Below are 22,070 nucleotides of genomic sequence, written 5' to 3' on the forward strand. Positions count from 1 at the left end.
CCTCACCTGCTCCCCACCACCCCCTCTGCCCCCCATCCCTCCTTAGCTCTCCTGGAGAAGGCCTTGTTGTCAGACAAGAAACCTTTGCATAGGTGACACAAAGGTGACAAATGTTCCTCATTTCCATTCAGGTTCTATCTGGAGTTTTGGCCCTGTTGAATGGCACCTCTATCAAAACATCTCATTTGGAAATGTCAGAGTGGCTTTTGATAAGTCATCTGTCACTCTGATGGTGGCTGACAGACGCGGTAACCGCATGGTGGTATCTAATAGACTATGGAACACATCTTTTGCAATTGCGTAGTATTTTATTTATTCAACGTGGCGTGAAATCTCTCTCAAGAAAAGAAACGATTCCCCCTGCCCAGCCAGTCTCTCCAAAGCCTTCTGAGTCCTTGCAGCTCACCTACATGGGCTCAGAGTCTCCCCATCACTGAGATCAGCTCTGGGCAGCTCCTGTCCACTACAGCAGCAGCCAGGCCAGCCACCCCGACCAAGGCTCTGCCACTCCTGCTGGGCTGAGCTGGGTCTGAGGTGGGTGCTCAGGGTCACCTGCCTGGGTCCTGGCTCTGGGTTCCTTGAATCAGCTCACCACATAGGGAGGAAATGCAGCCCTCTCCAGGGCCATTGTTCCCCAGTGTAACTGCCCACCCACCTCCCCACTCCCTCTCCCTCTTCCTCTCTCCCTCTCACCCCATCCTCCTCCCAGCAGCTCCAGCCCCCCAGCTGTACTATCCCAAGCGCCTCCCATCCCCATTTCCTCTCAATTGCAACTGAAACGAGTCATTCTGAAAGAAACATTCACTAAAAGCTAACGAAAAATAATAGCACATATAAAATTTAAAAATAAAAACAAAAAGCACAGCAACAAGTGCCAAGTGTTTTCAGGCCACATGTTTCTGATCCAAAATAAAAGCAGTCAAGTCCCTGATAAGAGGGGCCAGTCCAGTTCAAGCCTAGTCCCCGCCCCTTCCCTCATCTGCCCTGGTGTCTGGAATCCCCCTCTGTTCTCACCATGAAGTCTTCTTTCCCCCACCCCTTCAGGCCTCCTCCTCACTCTTTGGGGATTGGGACCTTGGCCAGGTTGTGCCTGTAGCCCAGCATGGTGGACAGCAGGTCTCTAAAGGGTTCTGGACTGTCACTGAGTGGAGAAGGGAATCGCTGTGCTCATCTTATCAGTAAGTGGCAACCCCCCCTCCCCGGGATTGCCCGTGTGTGACATCACCCCTGTGAGCCTAGCCCAGTGTGCCCACTGCAGCCATGTTGTAGGAGGGGCTTCCCTGTCTCCTTGGCAATAGGCTCCACCCATTCTCCAGCCATTCATTTTCTGTCATCTGTGGAGAAATCATCAACGAACATAGAGCACACATAGTTTTTCAGCGTGAGCTCTTCCCTGTCTCCTCTGGAGACCAAGTGGTCATTTCTGCAGAAGGCAGCAACTTGTAAAGAAAAGAACCCTTGGTCCAGGCTGGACCACCTGCCTCCACCTCTGTGCAACTTCCTGTATGGCTCTGGGCCAGTAAGTTACCTCCGTTTCCTCATCTGTGAAACGATTTAAGGACACTTGTCTCACAGAGGTGGACCTGACACAGTTCGTGCTCACTTGTGAGTTCCCTTCCTGCCCCCTCCCCCAGCTTCACCCTGTCCCTTGCAGGCATGAGGTAGAGAGGGAAGCTGGGGTGATTGGCAGAAGCCCTCTGCCCTGGCGCCCTGGCTTGGAGTAGACAAATGCAAAATCCGGTGGGGATTCAGGCACATGGCCCTCTGACTGTCACCTGCCCCCCACACAGACAACATGGTCAATCCTGCTCCTGTATGGCTTCACTAGCCACCCCTAGGGAGAGACTGTCACCCCAACAGGAAGCTACCATTGAGGAGAACGCCCCCTGCCAGCCAGGGGGAACAAAACTGTCCCTGCCTCACCCGCCATGGGCTGAGCACCGGCCTGTGCCAGATCCTGTCGGACGCAGAGGGGCTACTAGAATGGAGCTGTCCCAACCCCTGCCTGAGACGCTCAGCCTAAGGAGGCCAAGGAATGCCCCATGGCTCCTGCTACACTAGGTAGTTACTGTGGGGGCAAGAAGTGTCACAAAGGGTGTGACAGCTGAGCTGACACTTGAAGGATGATTAAGAGCTCCCCAAGCAGAGAACGGAAGGACATTCCAGAACGCAAGGTTCAAAGACATGAAAGCACAAAAGAACCACCTGCTCCTGTAGAGTGGAGAAGACAGGGACAGGGACAGGGAGAGGAGGGCAGGGCTGGGGGTGTGGGGAATGGGACTGCCCTGGATAAAGGAGAGCAAGCGACCTCTCCTTACAAGGACAGTCAGGAGACACACTGTCAGGCCAGATACAGATGGAAAGCCCTGGTGGTGACTGTGGGATGTGGGGACAGAGCTGCAAGGGCACCTTCAAGGAGGAGATGGGATCTGGAAAGCCGTGAAAACTGGTAGCATCTGACCAACGATGGAGGGGCCATGGCTCTGGCCGCCATTCCCATCTCACCAAGCAGCCGATCGCCAGAGGCCCCCTTTTCTTTGACACTGCATTAGTGCGCAGATGGATGGACGTGGGCCTGGGCCCACTCTACCTACTGGGAAAGGGTACTCACTTATTGAACAACTGCTGTATGCCAGACACTGCCCGCCTGACTCTCTATCAGCATTATCCTATTGAATCCCCAAGATAACCCTATGAGCTACTATTCTCATTTTATGGCACGGAAGCTGACAGGCAAAAGGTTAAGCAGCGAGTTCAAGGTCACGCACCTGGGAAGAGGCCACATGGTTGGATTTGAACTCAAGTCTTTCTCATCCTAAAGTCTCTGTTCTTTGCACCATGCCGTGCAGAGCACTGAGTTCCCAGCTTCCTGAACCTGGTCTCCGTGCAGCCCCTGGGGTTCTGGAGGAATTTATATGACACTGACACTGCTTTCATCATTAGAAGGCTGTCAGCAGGGTGACAGGAAATGGTAGATATGGAGCTGTCACAGTGGGAATAAAATGATGTGATGAGGAAGGCACTCCATCACCGCTCTGCCTGGCGAGGCTCATCGGCGTCATCCTGCTCCCGGAGCACCCCTATGTTCATCAGAGCCCCCTCCCCAAGAGGGTGGAAGTCAAGCCTCAAAATCCACCCCTGAGTTCTGATAGATGAAGTCATCCCCGTGGCAGGAGGCCAACCCATCATCTTCAGAACCAAACAAGGGCCAAAGCCGTGCTTAACGTTGGGGGGCGGTCAGAGGCCCCACTGAAAATCTCATCAAAACTGTGAGCATCCTCTCCAGAAATATGCACCTGTGCTCACGCGAGAACACGTCTGCATGCAACACAGCTGATTCCCAGAGCTCTCCACTCCAGCCGAGGACTCAAGAGGTTACAAGGGCTCTCTCTCTCTGGAGATGCCAGCAGCATAAATATCTGATAAGCATAGTGTCTGACAGTCGTCCCTTCTGATCCCTCCCCATCCTGAAGCTCCTGGAGAAAGTGAAAGAAATGTAACCGAGATCCAGTCATTGGTTTTTCGTTTTTGGTTTTGGGGTTTGTTTTTTGTTTTTGGTACTGGGGATTGAACTCAGGGGCACTCAACCACTGAGCCACATCCCCAGCCCTATTATGTATTTTATTTAGAGACAGGGTTGCCTCCCTGAGTTGCTTAATGCCTCACTTTTGCTGAGGCTGGCTTTGAACTTGCAATCCTCCTGCCTCAGCCTCCAGAGCCACTGGGATTATAGGAGTGCGTCATCATGCCTGGCCCCAGTCATTGTTTTAAGAGTGTGTTAGGGGTTGAGGGCTGGGGTTGTGGCTCAGCAGTAGAGAGCTTGCCTAGCAAGTGCGAGATGCAGGGTTCGAGCCTCAGCACCACATAAAAATAAGTAAATAAATAAATTAAGGATTTTTTTTAAAGTGTGTTGACTACAACTGCACGGGGAGGCTGAAGCCACTGGCTGTGATGAGAGTGTCAGATTATTCGTCCACTTAAATTGCTCAGGGTCCTTCATGCCCATCACAGTGTGGCTGCCCAGGCCACCAGGAGTTGGTTGTGCATGTGAAAATTTGTGAGGTTCTGAGCCCCTCAGATTCTGGCTCATGGAACCCCTGGGTGCCTGCCCGAGGCAAGATTCATTGGAAAATATTTTATAGGAGCAGAACCCCTTGCTCCTTATAAAACATGGGGCTGAAGACCCCCTTGGCCACCTTAGAAAGTTCCTGGCCCTCCCTGTGGATTTCTGGTACAGCTGCCTAATCACTTGTTTAAACTAGACATTTGGTGTGTAATGACTCCTGGCTGGGGCCAGAATCACCATCAACTGTCCACTGCAGGGACTAACTCTGCTGAGTGGACCTGGTCCCCCTCCCTCCAGGCAGCAGTCTCAGGGGCAGTCCTTCCTGACCAGAGCTGGCTATGTGGGGGAACGCTGAGGGCAGTGGGTGGGGGTTGCTCTTTGCAAGGTGGCCGAAGAACTGGACGTCCTCCTCCTTCCTTACCTGCCCTGCTACGCCTGGCCACAGAATGAACCCAGGACCTAAGGAGTGATGGAGTACTCAGCCACGAGTGGAGCATCTTGGGTCGCTTCCCAACTCATCCAGTGGCACTCAAAGGGCAGCTCCTGGCACAGGACAGTCCTGGGCACGTTTGTACCTGTCTCCCCGTTGAAGGAGACAGGCAATCTGGCAGTAGCTAAGGCTTCCCAGTCCCAGGGACACAGCTTCAAAGCCAGCAGATTTGCTGTTTGCCTAGAGTTTTGAGGTCTGGGGACAGAGGCACCAGAGAAACATAAGCTATAGCCACGTTAATTATTAGGATTTTTATCATCATTACAGGGGAGAATGGTCCCCCTGTTAATTCCCTGGGAAGACGAGCTGGCACCATCCGAGTTGCCCAGGAGAGCAACACTGCAAACACAGCCTCCAAATCCACTCCCCTCTAAGCTTTCCCACCTGGTCGGGCACTGTGCCCTCTGCCCACTGCCTCCCCCAACGCACGAACACATGTGTAAGCATCAGTACACGCACACGCTCACTGCAATGGGTTTGCTCTTGTTCCTGTCTCACTGCAAGAAAACTGACTGAGCTACAGCAGAGATAAGGAGGTGTGGGAGGAGGAAACCCCTGCTTTAGGTTTTCTGCTTGCAGGCACCGTGTTCTGTAGGCTCTCTCGCAGCCTATAGGAAAGCAGGGTCTTCAGCATCACACAGTGCTGCACTTGAATCGTGGCTTTACACTACTAGCCGTCTGACCTCGGGCAAGTTGTTTAACCTCTCTGAGCTGCCATTTCCCTTGCAATAAATGTAACACTATTTGTCTCAGGGTGGTTGTGTGGATTAGGTTTATTTTGTTTTTGTTTTTATTTTATTTTTTTAAGTTTTGCAAAAGGCCTAGCACCTAGTAAGCTTTCGATAAATTGTACCTGTTAAATTCAAGGCCAGCAGTGGGGTTATTTTTATTCCCATTTTAAAGATGAGAAGAAATTGAGGTTCAGTGAGACTCTCCCGTAGATGGTAAATGGTAAAGTTGTAATTGGAACACTTGATTTCCACCCAGGACAGACCTCTTTTCTTCCTTCCTTCCTTCCTTCCTTCCTTCCTTCCAACAGGGGATTGTCACTGAGTCATACCCCCAGCTCTTTTTATTTTTTATTTTGAGACAGTATTACTAAATTACCTAGGCTGGCCTTGAACTTGCAATCCTCCTGCGTCGGCCTCCCTAGCAGGATTACAGGCGTGCACCATCACATGCAGCCGGACCAGATCTCTGAATGCCAAACCCTTGAGGGTCACTTTCTGGGGAGGCCTGGGTGACGGTGCTGTGGGACCAGTCAGCCTTTCCAGGTAGCCATCTGGCTTTTCTCTGCAGCCAGCTATGTCCTCCTCGGCTTGCCCCACACACCTGATTGCCCACCTGGGAACTTCTCAGAGAAGTGCCCACAGAGGGTGCCCAATGCTGTGGTTCAGTCTCTGCCAGGTGGGGTGAGGGAATGTGGGCAGATAGAAGAGACCCTGGAAGCAGGTAGAAGCCTGGGGTCTCATGGGGTGGGAGAAGATGGTGCTAGATGAGGAGTAAGGAGAAGGGAGGGTGGAGAAGAGACAGGAGGGAGGGAGGGGGCAGCCATAGGCCTGCTGGCTGCCTCAGGAAGAGCCTTGTGGCTGGATCCTGCAAGCCCCCAGGAGAAGCCTCACATTAGAAAACCTAATTCTTCCTTAAGATGATAATAATATGTGCTTAAGTCTGGAGGCTGCTGTGATCTGAATATGTGTGCCCCCGCCACCAAATTCCCATGTTGAAGCCATCGCCAAGGTGGTTTCAGGAAGTGGGGCCTTTGTGGGTGATTAGGCCATGAGGGTGGTGCCCTCACCAGTGGGGTTAGTGCCCTTGTGGAAGAGGCCTCATACAGCCACCGGTCCCTTCCACCACATGAGGACTCATGAGACCACAGCCCTCCCCTATGAGAGCCAGGAAGCAGTCCTCATCAGATCCTGAATCTTTTTCTTTTTTTCTTTTTCTTTTTTTTTTTTTTTTTACTTTTTTTAGAGAGAGAGAGAGAGAGAGAATTTTTTTTTAATATTCATATTTTAATTTTCGGCGGACACAACATCTTTGTTTGCATGTGGTGCTGAGGATCGAACTCGGGCCGCATGCCAGGTGAGCGCGCTACCGCTTAAGCCACATCCCCAGCCCAGATCCTGAATCTTTTGATACCTTGATCTTGGATTTTCCAGCCTCCAGAACTGTGAGAAATAAATCTGTTGTTTATAAATTACCCAGTTTATGACATTTTGTTATAGCTATCCAAATAGACTAAGACAGAGGAAGACTGAGTTGTGAAATAAACCACAATGGAATTGTGAATCTATAGTGAATGAATTATATCTCAAAGCTGTTGTTTATATAATTATATAAATATGCATATGTACATGCACATTGTGTATGATATATACAAGTGACTACATGTGTAGATGTCCATTTGTAATCATGTATTACAAGCACTATTTCTGAGCAGGGCACAGTAGTGCACACCAACTATATATATATATATATATATATATATATATATATATATATATAGTTTGTTTGTTTGTTTGTTTGTTTGTTTGAAGTGCTAGGTTAAGTGCCCCTGGATTAAATCCCCGGTACCAAAAACAACAAACAAATAAAAACAGTGCACTATTTTTTGCCCCTTACTAGCTGCATGACTTTGGGCAGGAGTCTTAACTCCTTTTTAATGTCAGTTTCCTCGACTGCTCAATGGGAATAATATAAGGATTAAAAAAGATAATGGCGGGGCTGGGGTTGTAGCTCAGTGGTTGAGCACTCGCCTCGCATGTATGAGGCCCTGGGTTTGATCCTCAGCACCATATAAAAATAAATAAATAAAGGTATCAAATCCAACTACAACTAAAACAAATATTAAAAAAAAAAAAAAGATAATGGCAAGTGCCTGGCAGAGAATAAACCCTTTATGCAACTTGCTAATTGTATTGCACCCATTTCTGCTAGACAAGGCATATACTATTACCTCCTTTTTAGATTTGAGGAAACAGCCCCCAAGGATGCTTCTGGGTGCCAGTGTGGAAGGCAGGTGCCTTGTCTGCCTCACCTTAGGACGCTGTGCACAGGGTGGGGCTCAGTGGACATTTGTATACTGAAAAGTATGTCCCTCTGCTCCGTGGGGCCCTTGCACTGGAACACAGCTCTGGGTGGCTGAGCTCTCTGGGTCAAGCCAGGCTAACCACCTGGAGAGGCTGAAGAGGTGCCTAGCCCCAGAGACCCCCAGAGCTTAGAGGCCAGGGGGCCTTTCCAGAACTGTGAGGGGCAAGCCACACTCTTCTTGAGTTACCTAGCCTCTGCATGTCTCGATTTTTCTTATCTGTAAAATGGGAAGCTAGTAGTTCCCACTGAGAGGTGGGGGTGGGGCTCCGTGTGTTAACACGCAGGCGCGCCCAGGTTAGTGCTGGCCCTCACATAACTGCTTTGGACACTGAAGCCTTAGGCTGGGGAGAGTGAGCGATCACATCTGGGTCCCTTTATGCTCTTGCTTCCATGGAGCAGGAGGGGGGCCCAGAAAAAGCAAGGAAGGGAAAAGAAAACCCCAGCAAATGCTCCCCGTCTTCTCCCAGCCCCACCGCTCCTGGGGGAACTGAGCTGCATAATACAATGGGATTTAATAAAATGCCTTTAACTCACAAAGTTTGTCTGCTGCCAGCTCCTTAATTAAATTGCCTAATGCTGCTTCGCGATGGCAGCACAAGCCCCTGTGTTTAAAGAGCACCGCGTTGCCATGGCGCTCCCCGCCAGGGCCAGGGCGTGGGGGAGCATTCAGATGAGGCAGGGCCGCCCTTCCTGCCGCGTCCTCCCACCAGCCCGGCCCCCGCCCCGGCCCCCACCCCCACACAGCCGCACACTCTGCAATACACAGATCGGGGCTGCTGCCTTCCCCAGGAAAGGATTGAATCCCAGCTAAAATGCTGAGCCGGGGGCTTTTGGATTGGGAGATCTGGAGGTGTCTGCACAGAACAGAGTCGGTCACCGTGTCTGTCTGTGGGGGTTCCAGCACAGGGCAGCCCTGTGGGGCCCGGGGACATTCAGGCGTCCCCACGCCTCCCCCTCCTCCCCTGGTGCTCTGCACAAATACGACAGTCTGTGTGTGCACGGCTTAGAAAGGTCGGGAAGCCCCGGACTAGAGTCTGATTGGTTTGATGAGAACAGGGTTTGTTCTTTGACTCACGGTGGGAGCGGGGGAGTGGAAAGAGAAACTCGCTTGCTTATGGATTTTCCTTCAGAGGCAGCGGTTCTCAGCCCTGGCTTTGCAGGAAAACCAGTTGGGGATCCCCTCCCCCGCCCCGCAGTGTTTTATTATGAAAATTTCCAACAGTGAGGTTAAAGGAATTTTACAGAGAGCAACCGCACGCCCCCACTCAGCTTCTATGGTTAACCTCTCACTACACTTGCTTTTCTCCCTTCTCTCTCCATCTACCCATCCATCCATCTTATTCTTGGTGCATTTGAAAGTAAATTGCAGACATCAGTACTCTTCTGAATACTTCAGAATCAACGACGATGGGGTTCATGTTTTGTTAATAGTTTCTTTAGTTTTGATCAAAACTTACATACAAAGAAATCCTGAAAAAAAAATTTTTTTTCAATGCCAAGCCCAGTCCTCCCCTCCCCAGAGACTGGTTTACTGCTCTCGAGGGAGAGGTAGGCTTTGGTGGATTGTAAAGCTCCCGGATGTCATGGGGCTGGGGCTCAGGGGTAGAGCACTTGCCTAGCATGTTGAAGCACAGGGTTCGAGCTTCAGCATCACATATAAATAAAAAGAAATGAAAAGCGTTGTTGTCATCCACAAGTAAAGATATTAAAAAAAAATCCTATATGATTCTATGCTGCAGCCAGAGCTGAGAAGCAGAGATAACAGGAAGCAAATGATTACCATTTCAATGTCCCTTTGGCAGAAGGCAGAACCTTTCTGGCCTCATCTAGGCCTGTCCCCTGCCTACTCTTCCAAAGCCACTCCCCTTCCTTGGCACTCTGCACGTGTGCATCCTCGTCCACGCTCACACTTCTCTTCGTGTGCACCTCTGTGTACTTGTGAAGCCATTTGTTCTCACATTCGTGCTCCTAAGGTCTTATGCATATTTCTCAAGGCAGAATCCACATCTATTTCAGATCTTATGCATGTCACAGCAGTGAGGCCACATACACGTTCCTATGATAACCAGGGTACTTAGGATGACCAGGATGGTGGCGGTGGACGGGAATGGTGATGCTGGTGGAAGGTGCTCACCATGGTGCATGATGATGGCAGTGAGCAGAGGATGCTGAGGGTCACAGCTGAGGATGATGCATATGGCGGTGATGGGATGGGTGACGGTAACAGACAGGGTGGGCTGACTGTGGCAATGGCGTGGTGGCATTGAGATGATGGTGGCTGCCGTAGTGATGTTGCCTATCCCTGTGAGACTTTTGTGCCATAGATGGTGGTACCTGTCTGGAAAGACTGTTGGTTGTCACATGACAGGAAGGTGACCCCTGCGCACACTTGGGACCCCTGATTGCTTCAAGTGAGAACCATCTGAGAACCTTCTCCCACTGGAGCCTAGAACAGGCTCCTGCCGAGCAGCAGCAGCCCCCGCTCAGCTGCTGTCCCACTGCACTTGAGGACAGAGCTCCAGGGCTCAGTGTGGTGGAGCGTAAGGACATACATATATTAAAGGTAAACACCTGGTCTGGGAATGCGAGCCATCTCATGATCGATAGAGATTTTATTTGATACCTGTGAGGTTTCTGTTCCCTTTATGCCTACTAAGCTCCAGAGAGGTCAAAGAATGATTGCTCTGCTCCCCTGGGCTTAACCCGGGCAGCAGGGGCAGAAAGGAGCAAGGTCCCAGAGAACTCCTCACCTCTCAGCAAGGCGTGGCTGACACCCCTCTGAATTATACTGGGCAGCAGAGAGGTTTAAGGATGAGAACCAAAGTTGGGGCTGCTAAAACACCCTACAGACATTTGTATTTATATATAAGCCCAGAGAATGGTGCTGGAAAATTCTTTTAAAATAATGTTCAACCCATTCATTTTGCAGACAAGAAAACTACAGTAAAGTAGACAGCAAATAAAACTCTGTATGTAAGATCCAATGATGCAAAGTGACCTCACTCCTGCGATCTGACGAGATCTCTAGAATGGTCCTGAGAGTAGGCAGGACACCCTGCTCATCTGACAGATGGCTCTCAAGTCTTCCCAGATTCTTTCTACCAAGCAACAAGCCTGGTGATGCTTATATAGCTCTCTGAGCTCACGATGCGTGTTTCACATGAGTTTTCAAGTCGTCTGTATATCTCTGTCAAAAAGCTAGGAAGTCGTAGTCTTATCCCCACTTTTCAGAGGAGAAAGCTGAGCATGATCAAGGTTAAGCATCTTGCCTGAGTTTGCTCAGTTGGTAGGTGGCAGAGTAGGGACTTAGAACCAGGATCTCTACTAGCTTGCTGCAGCCACCATGACAAAGTACCACAAAGGGGGCCTTAAAATGACACAAACCTATTGTCTCAAGTTCTAGAGGTTGGAAGTCCAAAGTCAAGGAGGGTCTCCCTCCCTCTGAAGGATGTAGGGGAACATTCTTCCCGGCCTCCACTAGCTTCTGGTGGTGGCCAACCATGGTGACATGGCTCGGCTCACAGTGGCAGCACTTGGGTCTCCATTTCCATAGCACATGGTCTGGAGTGTGACAGTGTGACTGTGTTTTTGCATGGCATGTTCCTCTTCTTATAGGGACACTCATCACACTGGATTAGGGTTTTCCCTGATGACCTCATCTTCACTCAATTTGATCTGTAAAGACTATTTTCAAATAAGGTCACATTTGCAAATTGCTTCAATGTACCTTTATAGGGGGACATAGTTCAACCCATGACAATGCCCCCCCAAGCCAGTGGCCTTGCAGCCTGTGCTGTGTGCACCCTGCTTCGTTCACCTCACCCCTTCTCTCCTCCCCCTTCTCTTCGGGAGGACCAGAGCTCCCTCTCCCGCAATGCAGAACACGGCAGGCTGGGAGTACTTTCCATTTTCTGCTCTTCCCAAATTATTACCAGCTACTAAAGTAGAATCATGAAATATAGGTGGGCTTTTTATCTTTTTTTATTCCCAGACAGTAAAAATCATTAGGGTTTGCTCTTAATTAGTTTAATTTTGAAGCTTCTAAATATTGATTTAACCTACACTCCTTGGTCCCTCTCACAGTCACTGAATTATGCCTGTTATTGATCATAGATGAGAGCTGTCTGCTGGTCCCCCGGCCGGCATGATGGATTCGGAAGGCATGGGTGGGCATGGAGGAAAGGGAGCCCCTACCCAACTGGTAAAGACCTTCCTTCCCTTGAAGAAGGGCTATTGTGCTTAAGCCAGGTGCCTGATTTTTCTCTTGGTTTGGCTCAAACCCTAGGGAGCTTCATTAAGACGAAGCTGGGCTAGGGGCATAGCTCAAGTGCCTGCCTGGCATGCAAGAGGCCCTGTCCTATCCCCAGTACTTAAAAAAAGAAGTCAACTGAAAATCTCCTCCATTCCATCCTGATCTTAAGGAAGAAGGGGGCTGGAAGAAGGTGTGGGGTTGGTGTTTAGAGCACAAGCTTTGGCATCTGCTTCACCAGCTTAATGTCCTTGCGCACCATTGGTGAGATGGAGCTATGAATACAGTGCTGTCACTCCGCTCCACTCAGGCCCCTACCCCAAGGCCTGGTTCACAGTCGAACTCCATCAGTGGCTACCTCTAACATGACTGCCCTCCCACTGGGAAGAGAAGACTGGACTTGGAAGCCTCATCCCCATCACCTGTTTGCTTGGATCTTAGGAAAGACACTCAATGCTCTTTCCACTAAAATGGGGATCTTGGCATCTGTGAGAATCAAATATGTCTTATTTATTCTGCTATAAAAAAATACCCCACTCTGAGTGATTATAAAGATCAAATTTATTTCTCACATTTCTGGAGGCTGGGAAGTTCAAGATCAAAGTGCCAGTATCTGTGAGGACTGCTCTCTGCTTCCAAGAGGGTGCCTTGGATACTGCATCTTCACATGGCAGAAGGCAGACAGACCAAAAAAAGGACCAAATGCCCTCCTTTCATAACAGCATTAATCCATCCAGGAGGATGGAGCCTCCATGATCTGTATACCTCTACAAAGGCCCCACCTCCCAACTCTAGGTCCCAGAGATTGAGTTTTCAGCATATGAATTTGGGGCATACATTCAGACATACAATACAGGGTGGTGAGTATGGAAGATTTCACCTACAAGGTGCATCTGGTCTTGATAAATATGAATACTGATGACTATAGTGGTTACTGGCTCATCTGCCCTCTCCCACTGCCCTCTGCCTGCAGTTATCATGTGCAGACAATGTCCTCTCCACACTTGCAGGACCTACCAGGAATGTCTCCTTGGAATTCACTTCCTTTGTTTTTATCCCAGGCTCTCGGCTCCTGGTGCAGAACATCTTCTTCAGTCTGCATCCACAGACCTGCTGTTCCAGGCAACACTCCCCATGAGTTTTTTAAAACAATTTTATTGAAGGACAATTTGTATAGCATCCAATTTACCCATCTTTTTGTGCACCATGTAATGTTTTTAAGCAAATTTCCTCTGATTTGACCAACTTCCTACATGAGGTAGAGTCGTGGTCTCCCCCTAGGTTGAGCCTTGCCATTCTTGCTCTGTGACAACTTTTATACCCTAATCCAGAGTTTTCTTTTGTTTTAAACCTGAGTCTCCATCTGCCCTACCTGTAATTTGTATCCCTAGTCCCTCGTATACATGAAGTATCTGGTATACAATCAAGGCTCTGTTAATGCTCCTTGGATAGAGTTTCCTTGTGGCCAGGATGGGGGGGGGGGCGTTCTGGAATAATCTGTCAGGGTAGTAACAATGGTGCCTATATATATATATATATATACACACATACATATATGAATGACTGGGGATTTAACCCAGGGTTAAATTTAATGACAGGGGCACTTGACCACTGAGCCATATCCCCAGCCCCTTTTTATATTTTATTTAGAGAGAGGGTCTCACTGCGTTACTTAGGGCCTCACTAAGTTGCTGAGGCTGGCCTTGAACTCATGATCTTCCTGCCTCAGCCTCCTGAGTCACTGGGATGACAAGTGTATGCTACATATATTTTTTAATTGAGCACTTCTAGGTGTCACTGTCCTTGATTTATAGATTTGGACCTTAGAGGTTATCAGGTGTTCATCAGAATTACCTGGAGAGTCTGTTCAACCACAAGTTACTAGGCCCCACCCACCCTCAGAGGCTCTGATGGGGGAGGGCTGGACAGGCCTCCAATTTTTTTTTTCTGGCACTGCTGGTCCAGGGACCATAGTTTGGGAACCAGTGCTCTAGCCCAACCCCTTCGCTTTTCCTATGAGAAGCCCAAGGCCTAGGGCAAGAAGGGACCACACTGCAAAGTTTGTCCCTGTATGCTGTGCTGTCTCCCCTGCCCTCCTCTGCCTCCTCTGTGAAGAAGCTGGACGAGAAGTGGAGAAGGCAAGAGGGGGGAGTTGGGGGACTGCAAGAGAGAGTCTTGTGCGGTTGGGGAGGGACAAAGGAAAGGACTGGGTGAGGGAATGGCCAGGGCAGCCCTAAAAGAGGTGGTGAGAACTGACAGGCCATTCTCACTGCAGTTAGAGGGGGAAAGGATGAAAAAAAAAAAAGCACCGTTGGCCTCAGCTGCAGCCATTTATCTCGGTGGCCTGCCCGAGACAGCTGACAGAGGGGGAAGGCGCGAGCCCTGCGCGAGACCAAGGCTCCTTCCGCTGTGTGATTTATCTCTGAGCTTCATCTGGCAAACCTGCTGATGAAACGAGTCTCCTTTTCTCTCCGCCTCATCAATTTTCATTCTGATTTCATTTTCCTTTTCCGTTAGAAGGGTTTGGCCTTTCTCCGTGTTTAACTGGCCTGCTCCCTGCTAGCTCTGCCCCCCTCCCTGCCGCGCGGGAGGGTCTGTCCCCCTGCACCACAGCCCTGAGAGAGACTGAAACTCCTCACAAGCAGCACTTACTCCTCAGCACTACCTCCTTATCAGTGTGGGGCCACCAAGCCCTGCCCCTGCCCTCAGGCAGCTTACAGTCAGAGAGGAGCCAAGCATCATCTTAGAGGGTAGAGGGAGCAAGGGGCTGATTAATGGAGGGGTGCAGAGGATCAGGGAATTAGTCACAGAGGTGCAGTATCAAATGAGCTTTGGAGACAGAAAAGAATTTTCCAGATATGCAATCAAGGAAGAGGACCTCAGGGCAAGGACACTGTGTGTGCAAAAGGCTTGAGGACAGGAAAGAGCATTGCTTACATCTCTCTGAAATTGTCCCTCTCCTTTCCCTGTCCTGCCCCTAGCTCACAGTGATCTACTGTAGCTAAGGGGGCATCCCGAGGCCCTGGCTATGGGAGGGAGCCTTTAATGCCCACCTTGTCCAGATCCCAGGAAGGGAGGCTAGAGAAGCTCATGGGTCAGCAGCTGGGCATGACTGCCCATCTGGCTGGTGATTGTGGCCAAAGTGGAATGTCTGTAGGATGTCATCAAGCTGGAAGGTTAGAACCCTCTCTGAGCAGCCCTCTCAATCCTTGCAGGGAGCTCCTGAGAACAGAGGCTCTCTCACCTACATGGGAACAGCTGCAGCTGGGTGGTTTATTGGCTGAGCACTGTATCAGACATCAAGGGTCTACCCATGCACTGAGTCCTAGAGCTGTCCTGAGGACTGGAGGGCCCAGGGCATGCTTTTGGTGACACAGAAGAGGACAGATTTTCTTAGGAAGGAGTATGAGCCTGCAATGGAAAAGCTCAGAAAAAGAGGGTTCCCTGATCACCTAGGTCAAAGGTGATCTAGAAGACAAGATGCAGCCCCGGGTCTCCAACAAATTGAAGTGGATACAAGGGAAAAAAACTGGACTGAACCAGCTACTGTGTAGACATCCTCTTTAGATTCTCCGTGAGGCAGGTCTTTCCCCATCCTGTAGATGAAGAATCCAAATGAAGATGTTCAAGATCCCAGGGCCAGCCAGCAACAGGACTCAGTCCATATTTAACCTCTACCCTGAGCTCCCAGAGAGGCTGGTGGAGTGTGCAGAATTCTGGAGAGAGTTCCAGAAAGGTGAAGGTTAGCATAGGATTATGTGAAATCCAGGGGCAGAAACTTGACTCAGAGATAAGCGCCTTCCTCACCCTGAGGCCAGTGATAGGGGAAAAACTCATGTGGCCATGGAGGGAAGGAGAGTGGGGTGTGTGCCCAGGGAAGACAAGCTCTTCCTGTGAAGTTGGCAAGGAAAGAGGCAGAAGGGTCAGTCAAGCCAGCCCACTTCCCAGGCGGCGGGTCCTTGGGGCTCCTGAGCTCTGAGACAACCAGCCCCTGCCCCCTGCCTTGCGCCTCCTGGCCCTTCTTTTCTTCCTTCCTTCGTCTCTCTCCTTCAAATTTTCTCTGAGCTCCTACTGTGTGCCAGCCTGTTGCAAGAACTGGCAACTTAGAGCACAGCTGCTGCCCCAGGGAGCTCACAGTCTGCAGGGGAAAGCACCAGGTGCTGATGGAGGGACCTAAGCACCCCAGGAGAAGGCACCGGGGGTCAGAGACAGCTTCCTTGAGGATGGGCAAAAGCCCTGGCAGTGAGAGGAGGCAGGCCCGACCTGGAGCTGCTCTCCATGGCCCAGCAGGCTGGCTCGGCTCCCCTGCAGCCTGTTTTGGTGCAGTGCAATCAGACGGAAATGACTGTGTGCTACCTGCTGGTGCCCTCCATCCTAATTAAGAAATAACGAGGCAGGCTCCCTTCCAGAGATCCAGCTCTCACGCCCTCTGCCGGGTCAGCCAGGGACCTGGCCTTGTGGAGAATGCTGCCCGGCGACAGGTCCCTTCCTCCCTAGGCCCAGGAAGGGTTTTTTACTGGAACCCTGGCCCCTGGCACCCAGACTGGAGGGGAGGGCAAGGCCAGACAAAGGAAAACTCAGCTCCTGTCCAAAAGAGGCCCCCACCTGCCCTGCCCTGCCACCCCGGAAGGTCAGGTAAACTCTGGAAACAGAATCAGCCAAACAGCCAAGACTGGTGAATGAGACCCTTCGGGGGTCCATCTGGTTCTTCACCTACTAGCTGTGGGTCTAGTCCCTTAGCTTCCCTGAGCTTAAGTTTCTCATCTAAAAAGCACTTTCCTCACAGGGTTATGGGGCGGGGCTGGAAGGGAACGAGGTGCATATAGTAACCAACAAATGGACATCTTAATACATGGAAGCCCTCGGTATTGTCACATGGAAGGGACTCACCTCACCAAAAGAGATGCCCAGAGGCTCTTAACCACTGAGCCACATCCCCAGCCCTTTTTAATATTTTATTTAGAAACAGGGTCTCACGGAGTTGCTGAGGCTGGCTTTGAACTTGCGATCCTCCTGTCTCAGCCTCCCCAGCCGCTGGGGTTACTGGCATGCACCGCCACTCTGGGCTGAGAATAATGATTTTTGAGGCCAGGTGAATTCTGGCACTTTGCATCCTGTCCTGTTCATAAGTGGGTGTGTCTGTAAAAGTGGGGCTTGGGAGGAAGCGCCTCAAACAACGCTTAGTCGATGCACATACATCTCCTATTCCACTTCATCTTTTTAAAGATGCATACTGTATCCACTTTAAATTGTTTTTGTGGCTCACCAAATACAGTTTGGTTGGGTTCCCAGTTCATAGGAGAACACCCCCTAACCCTGCAAAGAAAGTGAGCTGCCAGGCCCTGGATACCCAGGAATGGGTGGCAAGCCATGCTTTCCTCACAGGGCTCCCAGCCTGACTGGGTAGACAGACTCCCTGCAGAATGTTGAGAAAGGTGCTGTGGGGTCTGTTCCGTCTCAGGCAGCTGTGGGAGTGATCAGGGACCTCATCAAAGAGAAGGTGGCATTTGGGTTGGTGTGTTTGATTGACAGACAGGACTGGGGATGGAACCCAGGGCCTCCTGCATGCCAGGCAAGCCCTCTTCTCCTGAGTTTCACTCCTAGCCTTGGGATGGGTTTTTATGATTCAAGAGGAGTTTGATGGTTGAAGTTGGAGAAGGGTATTCATGGCAAGGTGTGGAAGAGAACAGCAGTTTGCTGGGTTGAGCATCATGTGTCTGAGAACAAGAGGGTCCCCCTGGAGTGAGCAGCAGAACACAAGAGAGGCCCCTCGTAAGGGTCAAGAGCAAGAATGGAAAGAGAAAGTATGTATGTGGAGGAGGTGGATCAAGATGGGGATTTCCAGTCCTGGGCACTGGCCGGGGTGATGCCAACTGGCAGAGATGGGACCAAAGAAGCAAGAGCAGGTCTGGTGGGAGGAGATGTTGGCTTTGGGACAAGCTGAATGTGAGGGGCTCTGAGACATCTAGGGCTAGGAGTATAGGGCTGGGCCTCTCCTTCCCAGTCACCTCTGATTTGTTCTCCTACTTAGTGCCCCAGAACTTTCCAATAAGAAGATCTAGGTGCCTGGGGGCCAGGAAGTCACCAGGCCATCTTCCTGCCTCAAGGTGGCCTGGCATAGGCAGGCCCAAGTCATAAGGAGTTCAGCCAGAGCTGGGGCCCTAAGGTGTAAAGCAATGTCTAAACTCCAGAGCAGGAAAAAAGGCTCAGGATCTCTTTCTGCTGACCACGGGTTACATATGAGATCCTGAGAACATGGCGCACTCTGAGGTAGGAGGATGAATTCAGTGGATTTAAAGTTCCCCAGTGCTAAAGTCACCTAAATCTCAAAGTCCCTGGTCTCAAGTAGTGATGGAAAAGGAGAGAGCTTCAAAGATGAACTGATGGGGGGGGGGGGCGGGGTACTGGCTGTGAGGGGGCTTGTGGGAACCTTCTGGAGTGCTGGGAGTTTAAATATCTTGATCTGGGTGGTGGTTGCCGGTATCTGCATACCTAGAAATTCATTGAACTTGGGGGTTGTGCCCTTTGCACACTGCTGTGAATATTTTATACCTCAACATTATAAAAGTATTGCCAAGAAATGAAAGGCCACCATGGGGGCGGGGTGGGGGTGAAGGGCACTTAACAGACACTCCCTGCGACTCCCTTCCGTAGTCCTGGCTAAAGCATTTGAAGCTCAGAGGGTTAAGTAATTTACCCAAGGTCACACAGCAGACAGCCAGGGAGCCAGGCTCCCACCCTGATCGCAAGGCCGGGGCTCTCCCCCTCCACCATCCCCCTTGGCTTAAGTTATTTATGGAATTCAGACTCTGGAAGACTAGATAAACGCTGAGGTCTCCTCCAGCCCCGAGGTTCTGCTCGTGTGTGATTAAATGAGAGGTGGGAGTGAGGGGCCCTCTCACCTCCCCGGAGGAGCTGGAGGCCCCGCGTGCAGACGGAGGGCCGGCCTTCCTGCTCCTCCTGCATCCCTCCCACCCGGCGCTTATCTGCTGCCGAGGAGGCCGGAGTTTATCAACGCTACACTCAATTATGCTGCCCATCTGTCTCCGCAGCTCAGGGGGACCTGGCACCGAAGCAGCCAAGGCCAGGCGATCCATCACCGCCTGCCGTCCTCCCTCTGGACCCTCAGCTCCCAGTGGCTGGGGCGGGGCACCAGGAGGAGAGGAGGGGAGGGAGAGACCGACCGTGGGCGCCACCGCCTCCTTCTGGATGCCAGGCGGGAGCACCAGGCTGTGCTGGGGGCGCCCCAAAACTCTTCCTTTAGAGCTTTGCCAAGGGGCGTATTTCACGGGGAGGGGGGGGGGGTCCAGAGGATCAATTGCACACTTCCTCTTCTAGAAGCATCCGAGATGCTCCCTGTAGGAAGTGCTTCACCTGGGTTTGCCCTCAAAGCCTTTCCAAGAGGAAGGGCTCAAGGGCCCTGCAGATGGGAGTCAGGTAGATTTGTAGACCCAGGTCCGTCTCTAAAGGAGTTTGTCTCTAAAGGAGCTCGCCCTGCACTCTGCTTAGGCAAAGCAGGCATTGATCCCCGTGGGCTGGGCTGGTGGGGCAGGTTACACAGTAAAAGATGCAGGGCTGGAATTCTGCCCCAGCTTCATAGAAGCTGTGCAACCTCTGACAAATCACTTAACCTTTCTTACCCTCGCTCGCCTCCCAGGCAAAATGAAACTAATAATTCCTATTTTCCCTACACACAGGGTTGATAAGAGGATTAAATAAAACGCACATGTGATCTACATGTTTTCCTACACTTGGTGCTCTGGGGACACAAAAAGCATGTAAGACATGGGCCCTGCCACAAGGAGTTTGCATTCCAGTGGGGGAAAATGTACACGTGATGGTCTGAACTCCTGATCACCCAGGAGATTGTAGATAAAAGACAATTAGCTTTCTCCGCAGCTCCCCGATAGGAATTGCTAATCAGCCTGCAGGCGTGGGCCATGTGCAAGACAGCCGTAAATGGTGATGGCAGGTGAGTGGGCAGCTCCCAGCTCCATCCTGGAAGGGGCTGTGTGTTCAGCAAGGAGAGGCAGGACTTGTCTGGGCCTGTGCCATGCCAGGGAGTCAGAGGGGCAGTGTGAACAGGAGTCACCAACCCCTGCCTCTCCCTAGATCCCAGCGCCCAGTTCTAGGCTCTGGGTCCATAAGGAGTGATCTCTGCCTCACCTAGATGGCCCAGCAGCCCCAGAGGCCAGAGGCGGGGAGCTGCCTGGAGTGGAGCTTTCTCAGTGGTTTCTGGGTCCCTTCTGTGTCATTGAGCGCTGACTCAGCACTTGAAACAAAGGTGTTGGAGGAGGAGAGAGAAGCCCTGGCCCAGGCAGCATCTGAAGGTTGAGGACAGGCTGGGGCCCTTCCTGTAGAGCCCTCTCCACTTGGGAACTGTCTTGGACTCACAATCATTTTGAGGTTTTGGTGCCACACCCAGCATGGCACCATTTGAAGCTGTGACATGTGATCTATTTCAGCCCACAGCTCCCACCCACCCACTTCGCCCCGCTCCCCCAGCAGGCAAGCTTAGTAGGAACTTGTTGAGTCCTAGGATCCAACTTCAACTCCTCCTCCTCCTCCTCCTCCTCCTCCTCCTCCTCCTCCTCCTCCTCCTTTGGTACCAGGGGCACTTACACTGAGCCACATCCCCAGCCCTTTTTTGTAGTTTATTTTGAGACAGGGTCTCATGAAGTTGCTTAGCTCCCTGCTAAATTGCTGAGGCTGGCTTTGAATTCACGCTCCTCCTGCCTCAGCTTCCCAAGCCGCTGGCGTGTGCCACCACGTCCAGCTCTAGGATCCAGTTTTTTTTTGTGTGCCCTGAGAAGCCCTGTAGCTGGAGAACCTCCCAACCTGGGAGACATCCAGAGGTCTGTGTGCAACACACCCAAACTGTTTAATTCCAACGACAGTCTTCCACATAAGGGAAGGGATGCTTGAGAAATCAAGTAGCTTTCCCAGGCTAGTGAGTGCTACAGCCAAGTTTTGGGTCTATTTGCAGGTGGATCTGCTCTCTTGTGCTAGGTCTAGACGGGTCAGTGCCCTCTGGTACATCAATGTGCAGAAGCTTAGGTCCTGTTCATTGGCAGGGACCACTTCAGGACTCAGCTGCTTCCTCTCTGCCCCCACTGCACATCACAACCCACCCCCCCATGGCCTGTCCCTGACCCCAATCCCTGGCTTGGGCGGCTGGGCTCCCCAGGCTTCCCGTTGCACATGTGTGCTGGCGTGTGAGCACATGTGCACACGTGTATTTGTTTCCCCTGAATTTGACGTGTCAGCACACACACCCCTACGCAAACCTCTGTGCCTTTCAAGTCATGGTTGTTTTTTCCACCTTCAGAAATAGCTGCAGAGGAAAGTGGGAAGCAGTCGGAAGTAAACAGGCACACTGCTCTCCAACTCAGGGAAGGGACCCTGCCTCCAGCTGCTCCCTCCCTAGCATCCTGGAAGCCCAATGGAGTGGCCAAGAACCCCTCTGGGGAGTTGAGAGGTTGGGAGCTTGGAGGCTTGCTGTCCCTTCTTGCGAAAGTTCTGGGCTTTCCACACTCCCTAGTAAGGATAGCAACGGGCACCAGCCTCCTGCTGCAGCACCAGTGCACCCCAGGCCTCGGGGGCCCAAGGCGGGTTGGACCCAGACTTGGGGGCAGAGAAGCCGGTGTAGCTGGCACAACCTCCAGACAGGTTGCTTCCTCTCTCTGGCTGTGTGCCAGCTACAGGGCTTGAGCCAAGGCCTTTGGCCTCTTCTGAACCTCAGTTTCTTCATCTGCAAACTAAGGATGTGAAAGCTTATCTCTTAGGCATGTCATGAGGGTTAAGTGAAATGAGATGTTCAGGGTCTTCAGAGAGTCCTGGCCAATCAATGGTAGGTGCCAACAGTGTTGTGCGTTTCTCTGGTAACCTGGGACTGAAAGTCCACCTGGAATCCGTCTCCACTTAGGAGTCAGACCAGGCTAAGAAGGAAGCATGGGGGTCTGACCTGCTTTTGTTTCCATCTTTGGTTCTAGATCAAGGCTGAACCTGCCTCCAGGGTGGCCTGGCCTGGTCCTGGGGGGAAGGGGATTGAGTCCTACAATACGTACTCACTGAGGACCTGTCCCATGCTCCTGGCACAACAATTAGCACAACAGTTAGCAAGACAGGTCTCACGTTGGAGAACTTTGCACAGATGTGGTCAGGGCTGTGCC

At 51.3% G+C, this 22,070-nt stretch overlaps 1 protein-coding gene across 1 annotated transcript in view; it reads left to right on the forward strand.

Moving 5' to 3' along the window:
- Nucleotides 1-22,070, forward strand: part of Lrrn2 (leucine rich repeat neuronal 2) — a 62,461-nt gene that overhangs the window by 37,012 nt on the left and 3,379 nt on the right. The window lies entirely within an intron of this gene.

Source organism: Marmota flaviventris, chromosome 12 (assembly GCF_047511675.1).
Source record: "Marmota flaviventris isolate mMarFla1 chromosome 12, mMarFla1.hap1, whole genome shotgun sequence".
NCBI lineage: Eukaryota > Metazoa > Chordata > Mammalia > Rodentia > Sciuridae > Marmota > Marmota flaviventris.